At 41.3% G+C, this 8,708-nt stretch overlaps 1 long non-coding RNA gene across 1 annotated transcript in view; it reads right to left on the bottom strand.

The window, feature by feature from the left end:
* Positions 1 to 2,120: 2,120 nt before the first annotated feature.
* The window catches only part of LOC117795573, a 57,857-nt gene continuing 51,269 nt past the window's right edge, over positions 2,121 to 8,708 (bottom strand). Inside the window, exons 2-3 of the long non-coding RNA XR_004619644.1 lie at positions 4,269 to 4,404; positions 2,121 to 2,327 (exon numbers count right to left, since the gene is read on the bottom strand). This is a non-coding gene — a long non-coding RNA (uncharacterized LOC117795573). The remainder of the gene's footprint in view (positions 2,328 to 4,268; positions 4,405 to 8,708) is intronic.

Below are 8,708 nucleotides of genomic sequence, written 5' to 3'. Positions count from 1 at the left end.
AAAAAAAAAAAGAGAAATCATTCAGGAGAAACAAAAATGTATGATTCAAGTATCCTACTTCAATCAATAGAACTTTTGAGACTTTCTCCCCCCTAGAATAAATGAGAGCAGACACCCCTTACTCAAGACTGGTCAACACTGCTTGCAATTTAAGAAGAGGCAAAAAAAAAAAGTAGTATTCGTTGGCCCAAAGACTCCGATGGCTGAGGAGCCAGTTCTGGTGATGCATTCTGACGCATATGCTCCACCGTGTCCCACGTTCTAGGCAGGGTTTCAACACCGCACAGGTAGAGCGATGGGCGATAGTCCTGGTATTTTAGAAATTTACTTCACGCGTGCACACACGTAAATGGAAATGAAAAACGAGCCTGGAGGCTATGGTTGAAGGTCATAAAGAGGTATAACCTAATTATGTCAGCTGACATGTGGGTTCCCTTCAGGTCAACGTGAGAAGTCACGTGGGACTGTTAAGAAGATTTGTTCCTTTCGCTTGTTCTCATGATGGATTGAGGGACAATGAGTCAACTCTGAAAGCCTCGCCAGCACTCAGATTTAGAATGCCTGCCTCCTTCTTGGTCCTCGAGTATTTCTGCATGAGTGGTGTTCCCAGGATAGAGCAAAGACAACATTTCTCTTCATTTAGAGAGGGAAAGCTGCTTTCTGTGCTCCTTTGTTGGCCTGCCTTCCGGGGTGTGTGTGTGTGTGTGTGTGTGTGTGTGTGTGTGTGCAGTTTGTGCCACACTGTAGGCTAAAAAGCTCACTTTTCATGAGAACAGATTTCATTAAGTGTGCCTTCCACCCTTCCCCAGTGCCCTGGGGAGCTCATGATGCCCCCTTCTCCCCACACCTCCTGTGGCAATTCACATTTAGCCAATATTTTATTTCTCGGTAAGAAACTGAAGCTGCAGAAATAAAGGAAGATGTTGGCTTCTGGAGCGTGANTGCATGAGTGGTGTTCCCAGGATAGAGCAAAGACAACATTTCTCTTCATTTAGAGAGGGAAAGCTGCTTTCTGTGCTCCTTTGTTGGCCTGCCTTCCGGGGTGTGTGTGTGTGTGTGTGTGTGTGTGTGTGTGTGTGTGTGTGCAGTTTGTGCCACACTGCAGGCTAAAAAGCTCACTTTTCATGAGAACAGATTTCATTAAGTGTGCCTCCCACCCTTCCCCAGTGCCCTGGGGAGCTCATGGTGCCCCCTTCTCCCCACACCTCCTGTGGCAATTCACATTTAGCCAATATTTTATTTCTCGGTAAGAAACTGAAGCTGCAGAAATAAAGGAAGATGTTGGCTTCTGGAGCGTGAGAGGCAGCCGAACTTCCTTTTAGCCTTATAACATTGATCTTTCTTTCCTTTCATGTCATCGCATAAGCAATTTACAGTAGCGCGAGGCAAGTAGACTCATTAAATCATTCTGCTCGAGAACACGCAAGATCTCTAAAAATGATAACCACACATGAATTGATAAGCAGTTTCAAAGCATAGCTAAAACAGCATTTCACTGAATAAAAACTATTAGGCTTGTTTTATTCAGTTAAGATAAATATAGCCCATCCCATTCTTTTTCCACTTCATCTGTCCCAATGGGCAAGTTCAATTAATCCACTTATTCTTCCTGGTAGACTGCTGCTCTTCCCAACTGGAATGAGCAAGGTTTATTGTAAATGCCCCTTTGATTCCATTATTGCTATCTGCCCTATTTTACCCATTTAAAAATAGTTTGGGATTCATTAACCATGCCTCGCAAATGGATGTTCAATCCAGAGTCAGGAATATAAAAGAGCTTCTATATTTGCGTTATGGATTTGAAGTTCCTTTTATCAAAGAATTTTCCTATTACTTCATGACTTTTAGTGCCTGACTCTCAATATTACAATTTCTGAAAATGTTGTATCTATGGGGATATATATTTTTAAAAGTCATGTGTGGCTAAATCAAAATAGAATATCAAGTTTAGATGTGACTTAGAGGCATCAAAATCATTACAAGTAAAGTTTTTATGTAGGTAATATCTTTATATTTGCTTTAAGTGTTTCAATCTTCTGTGATCTCTTAGGAGCATTTCCTTGGAAATACCATCCTTCTCTAATTCCTAGACTATAAAGGTAGCCAGGGCTGGGAGGGAAAGGGGATCCTTTGATGGCTACCTGACATCTCCCTCATTAATGTGGATTCCAGGTAGGCTACAAGGGAATCTATGGGATCATGTACTAAGAAAAGGCAGCAGGGTCTAGGAAAAGAATATGCCGGCAAAAGGGATTAGTTTATCTTAAAATATGGCCACTCCTTACCTCTTCAACCAGTTGGAGCATACGACGGGTGCTTTCCAGTGACTAAGATAAAAAAAAAAAATTATGAATGCAGGATCCAGAGGTCTTGGAAAATCCGAACTACTCTCTTCACTTGAGAAACACAAACAGTTACTATCACATATTCTTTCAAGTTTGTAACGGAACACATTTTCAATCTCTCTCCTATCAGTCTTTCTACATAATAAGATTCCCTAAAGCAATTACATTAAAGCTGATCTTCTAAAATCAAAACCATATGAAGCTGATCTTGATATCAAAGACAAAGTAATCTGGAAAAGATAATTTTGCATGTGCAGGATGCATGAAAAATTATCTCAAATACTCAGAGGATTAATTTGGCCTCCCTGGACCAGGAATATTGAGTTTTAAACACAAACACAATTTCTCATGAATTGAGATGAATCTAACATCAAGTTTCTTATAAAGCTTCTAGAAACACAATAGCAAGTTCTTATCAATACAAATTAAGCTGTCGCCTTGGGGTGAAAAAAAATCAAGCATGTTTGAAATAACTAGCCTATAGGAGACAGCTATAATAATTATCTTCATCCTTAGATTAGACAAAGTGAGATGGAAAGTCTGAAGTCAGCACTGGTCCCTCAGGCACATCATTGTCACTTTTTTCTCAGTTCCTTTGAAACTACTAGACTCCAGCAACCAGTGTGATTTCTCAAGGCTTTGCTTTTAAGTGACAAACTTATTTTGGACAAGATTCTGCAGGAGCGGGAAGAACGTTAACTTTCTTGGAAGAGCTGTTAGTAGGCTGCTAAGCAGTTGAAATAGAACGGCTGTAAGCAGTGGTATGCTCATAAATGCTAATATATATGAATACATGAATATGAATCAGATATGAATATACATATATGTATAGGCGTATTTAAATTTGTTATTTTCCTGATATAAGGGATAGAGAACATAGAATTTACAGATAATCAAATATACAAAGCCCTTGATTATAAATTCCATCCACGTAGCCAACTCATTCACACAGAAAGCTTTTGTTAAGTTTTGCTGAACTCTTATGTCCACTGCTAAGCATGCAATGGACAAGTGTAGTGCTGACATGAATGTTGGTTGATATTTTCATTTGCATTAATGAGTAAGAGGAAAGTGAAACAATGGAGAAATGTTGGGACTTTGCTAGTCTGTCAAGACGCAAGTGACTTCTTTGCTGAAGAGAATAAAAATTTTCAAATACTAGAATATTCTCTCCATTTTTTTGGTGTTATTTAAAGAGTAATGGCTAGAGACATGCACACTTTTAAGTTTAATCTATGTTATTAATATTTTCTCCACTTTCTTAAGTCTAGACAGTCAACAAAACAGTAAGTCAAACCATGATTCCTGGATATAAATGCCCTTAACCTGTCTGATTTTTAACTACAGCAAGGCATCACTGAAGGTCAACTTGGGAAGATGTACAGTAACACACTGTTCTATGGTATTCCTACACTATACATTTAACACAAGTCAAGAACTTCAAGAGTATAGGTAATACAGGAAATACAGCAAATAATTAAGGAAATACAGCAAATAATTAAGGAATACAGGAAAATAATTAAGAAGTGAAGAGTTTTGAGTATTTATTGCCTTTTATTTTTAATATAATCTATTTAGTTATCAATTTATATAATTCAATTTTAATACCAGCTTGCAAGAGTCTGGAAAATGTAACAATCAGCTCTCAGAATTAGGCAGCTCCTGACACCCAAAGACATTGCTTTTCTTAGAGGATCTTGACTTCTCTAGATTGCTAGGAATTGGGCGTTTAGGCTAAGACATTAGTCCTATATAGGTTTATCAACCCATTCCTGTCTGTAGAGGTGTTAGGTGTAGAGAAAATCAGTCATACTCCTCCATTTTAAAAATGGAGATCTTAGAAGAGATTTTCTGCCTGAACCTGAATAAGACAAACTACTCAGCTCCCCAGGTTTTGCTCCTTTCTCAGGTCCCATCCCTCACCTCATCAGCCAGCTGGTCAGCCCTTCGCTGCATCTCTTCCAGCTCATTGCGCATGTCCGCGTCTTCGGCCATGGTAGCGGTGGGGGGGTGGCTGGCTGCTTGGGCTGGGGGTCAGTGATGGCTTTGGACACAGATCCTGGAAAAAGCAGATTGAAACATGTGAGAGTTTACGTAAGTGCATGTAGTATGTGCAAATAGGAGATCTAAATAGCCCACTCTGTCTCCATGACTCAGTCATCTTCTGAAAGAGAGAAGTCATACTCAGGGCTCAACAGAATTTTGCTGTTTCTTCAAAAGGCGCATTATGAATGCATACTTACTAGCTTTACAGTGGAGACAGATACTTGTCTACCTATGAAGCATTTTTAAGACACAAACCACCCAAGAGTTTGGAATGATGGTGTGGAGGGATGTGGTTCTGGGTTAGTACACTTTTAATTTCACGTTTATTTTCTATTTTTATTTTATTTTTAAGAGTTTTATTGAGGTATGATTGACATATAATAAATCCCACATATTTGAAGTGTATAGTTTGAAAAGTTTTGACATGTATACACACAGGAAACCATGACTACAATTAGGAAAACATACCCATCACCCCCAAAAGTTTTTTCATGCTCTTTGTAATCCTACACACCCACTCATCCCATCTCACCTTACCCCTGTGCTGAGACAACTGCTTATCTGCTCTCTGTTACTATAGTTTGCATTTCTTAGAATTATATGTAAATGGATGATACAGTATGTACTATTTTTTGTCTCTTTTTTCACTTAGCATAATGATTTTGAGATTTATTATGTTGTAGTATGTTTTAATAGTTTGTTCCTTTTTGATGTTGAGTTGTATTCCACTGCATTTAGAAGCATTGAGAATGTAGGGGCTAAGGGCAGGCCACCTTAAGACGTGCCCCCCTTTGGCATGCAGATTATTTGAGCTGAAAACAATCAAGGCCCAAAAGACTCAGGAAGAAAATTTGACCTTCCCCCTAACTACCTACAAGAATTTAGAGAGACCTCCTCCAGGAAAAGAGCAATCACCATTGATAAGTACAGTATAACAAGAATTAGGGCTGGTAGACACAGAAGGATTTAGCAAGGTCTGATTACTACAATTCCTCCCTATGTCCCATTGTTTCTGTATGGCCCAGCAAACTTTTGTTTACCAAGCATTTACTCTTTCTTATCTTCCTGTGAATTTTTTCCTTTCCTTTGAAGTTCCAGACTCCTACCCTCTTCTCCTTAGTCCAGGATGACATATGCCTCACTTTGCCTAACTGTCTTTGGAACACATATCTATGTGGAATCCCCATACATATATAATTAAATTCGATTTTCTCCTATTAATGTCTCAGGTCAGCTGAATTCTTAGACTAGCTAAAAGAATCTTAAAGGATAGAGGTAAATTTTTCCTCTCCAGCAAGAAGCTAAAGGCAGAAAAACTTTAGTTTCCTTCAGTTGCTTTCAGAGGTTGCCAAGAAGGCTTATTTGAGTATGCACAGCTATTTTTCCTAAAGGGAAGGATCCTTGTCCCTGAAATGTGACCGGCCCTTTCATGGTTACGCTCTTGAAATCCCATATGATGCAAATTACAGGTAGCCAAACTGAGCTCCCTCCAGAGCCAACCAGCCCCATCCCCCTCTTCCTTTTTTTCTTTCTTTCTTTCTTTCTTTCTTTCTTTCTTTCTTTCTTTCTTTCTTTCTTTCTTTCTTTCTTTCTTTCTCCTGATTTCCCTTCCTTCTCAAATATTTATTATTTGTAAGATGCCAGGGCAGTGTTAGGCACTAAGGATATAGTGATGAATGAGACAGGTAAATTCATTGCTGTCACAGAGCGACAGCCTCATTAGGAAGATGGGAGTAAAATAAGGAAATTATTCAGTGTGAAACTAATTATTTGGGGTCATACCATAGCTGCCCACATGTCACATCAGGCCTCCCTGAGGAAGTCATGTCCCCAGGAAAGGCCATCAAAGGTAGTGGGATAAAGGGCCCAAGGAAGGGTTTGAGATGATAAATATTTGATATGCTAAAACTTTCTCTGTGAGTAACACAACTGTAGAAGGCATGGACTCTTGCTTTGTGGCTGAGATAGTCACGTGTGCACTGGAATTTTTCCTCCCTCTTCCACGGTAGAGCGTGGTGTTTGGGAAATGGCTGCTCGGTTGGGAACTACATTGCCTGTTCCCATTGCAAGGAGGTGGTGCATGTGGTTAGAGATGGCTCGTGAGTTACAGTGGAAATGATGTGCCTCCCACCCTAAGGCCATTCAGAAGCAGCCATTCCTTCTATGTCCTCTCTTTCCCTCGCTGCCAAACAAACCCCCAAGGCCCTAGAGGATGGCCAGGCCATGAGACAGCAAGAACTTGGGCCCTTGGGATCCCTGCGTGGAGGCAAGCTGACAGTTAACCACAAAGACCTGAACCTTCGTATGAAATCACAGTACACTTCAGCTGTACTACAGTACTGAAAATGTGAGCATTTTGTTTTATTACAGCAGTGGGTATTACAATAACAAAGGCAGGCCTGAAGAAACTTAAAATGGAATAAAAATATTGCATAGGAGCACGATTTCCCAACTGAAACACGTATCTGTGTTTGTTCTTTTACTGAAAATTGAAAATGGGAAAGGAACTTAGATAAGGGCCTTGGAGCAATACTATGTTTAATTATTACCCATTTTTTAAAGACTTTATTTGAAAGCGAGAGAGAGCACGAGAGCGAGCAAGCAGGGGGAGCAACAGAGGGAGAGGGAGAAGCAGATATCCCACTGGGCAGGGAGCCCGACATGGGGCTCGATCCCAGGATACCAGCCGGGATCATGCCCTGAACTGACGGCAGACATTTAATGGACTGAGCCACCCGGGCATCCCCATGTTTAACTATTATTCTAATAATTATTGTTATTGTTACTTGTATGAGAGGCACTTTGTTACACAAATAAAATGAAAACTCTTCATCAAAAATAATCAGGTTTGGGGTGCCTGGGTAGCGCAGTCATTAAACAACTGCCTTCAGCTCAGGGCATGATCCCGGCGTTCCGGGATCGAACCCCACATCGGGCTCCTCTGCTGGGAGACTGCTTCTTCCTCTCCCACTCCCCTGCTGTGTTCCCTTTCTCTCTGGCTGTCTCTCTGTCACATAAATAAATAAAATCTTAAAAAAAAAAAAATCAGGTTCGCAGAGGCAAGCCCTCAATGACCTCATCTCCCAGGCCCACTGCTATACGCTTTCCCAACAGCTAAGGTTGAACTCCTCTGGGATTTTAATTTAGCACATATTATTAGGCCTTCCCACACGTGTTACTCTTGTGAAGTAACTCAGACTATTCAGGGTTCCTCAATAGGAGGAGTCCGAAAGTGAATCTTCTTTGGAGATAATAGATTTCACAGTTCTTTTATACCCAGTGGTTCTTGGGCAAAGTGACAAATGTGGAATCACAGTAAAAAAGAAGGAAGAAAGCTTCAGAACTACATCCTACTTACCAGCATTTTTAAAAAAGGTAGTAAGCTTAGGTTAGGTTAGTTCTAGGCACAGCCATTTAAAATGTCGACAAAGCATCATACCATGAGCCTGCTGATTTTTTAAAAAGATTTATTTATTTGAGAGAGAGAGAGAGGGTGTGAGTGGGGGGAGGGGGAGCCGGAGGGAGAGAATCTCGAGTAGACCTCCCGCGGAGTGCGGAGCCTGACGCAGGGCTCAATCCCACCATCCTGAGATCATGACCTGAGCTGAAATCAAGAGTTGGACACTTAACCAACTGAGCCACCCAGGCGCCCTGAGCCTGCTAATTTTTGAACACCAGTTCTGGCCACCATAATATGGACTCAGGATATAGAGCTTCATATGCTTTGTGTTTTACTTAAATACACGTCTCCACCTTGGAAATTAGGGATCTAGCAAGCAGAAACCGGAAGGAATTTACCCTAAGCCACTTCCAGTGTTTCAAAATTCCAGTGTTCTTCTGGGTGGCTGGGATCTAACCCTCCAGAATAAAATGGTGCGTCCATGGAAATGCGGAGTAGGCTGTGAGCCCTAGCCTAGTGGAGCGGACAAGAGCTTGCATGAATGGTTGACTCTGGCACTCAGTTGCTGGGCGACTCTGGGCAAGTTTATCACCGTCTCTGAGCCTCAGTTTTTTTTTCAACAGGGCACAAAATACCAGTCTCCTAGGCTTTCTGAGGGGAACATATTATAGAAAGTTCTGACCAACCTTGTTTCTAACGATGTGGGAGCTTCATATTCGGAAAGCCTTGCTCAGTCAGGATAAGCCTGTACCCTTTGCAAAGAGTGGAACAAATCCAGGATTTGTTCATTAGCTTTGCTTCCTAACGGCTGGGCAGGAGGCCCGCTGCGGTGGTGCTGAGCGCCCGCGGAAGCCCGAAACCGGGGAAACCAGCAGAGCGCCCGAGCCCGCAGTCTCGAAGCGGCACCTCTCGCAGGA

Source organism: Ailuropoda melanoleuca, chromosome 13 (genome assembly GCF_002007445.2).
Source record: "Ailuropoda melanoleuca isolate Jingjing chromosome 13, ASM200744v2, whole genome shotgun sequence".
Lineage (NCBI taxonomy): Eukaryota > Metazoa > Chordata > Mammalia > Carnivora > Ursidae > Ailuropoda > Ailuropoda melanoleuca.
The sequence above is the reverse complement of the archived record's forward strand: the minus strand, read 5'-3'. Positions and strand labels throughout refer to the sequence as shown.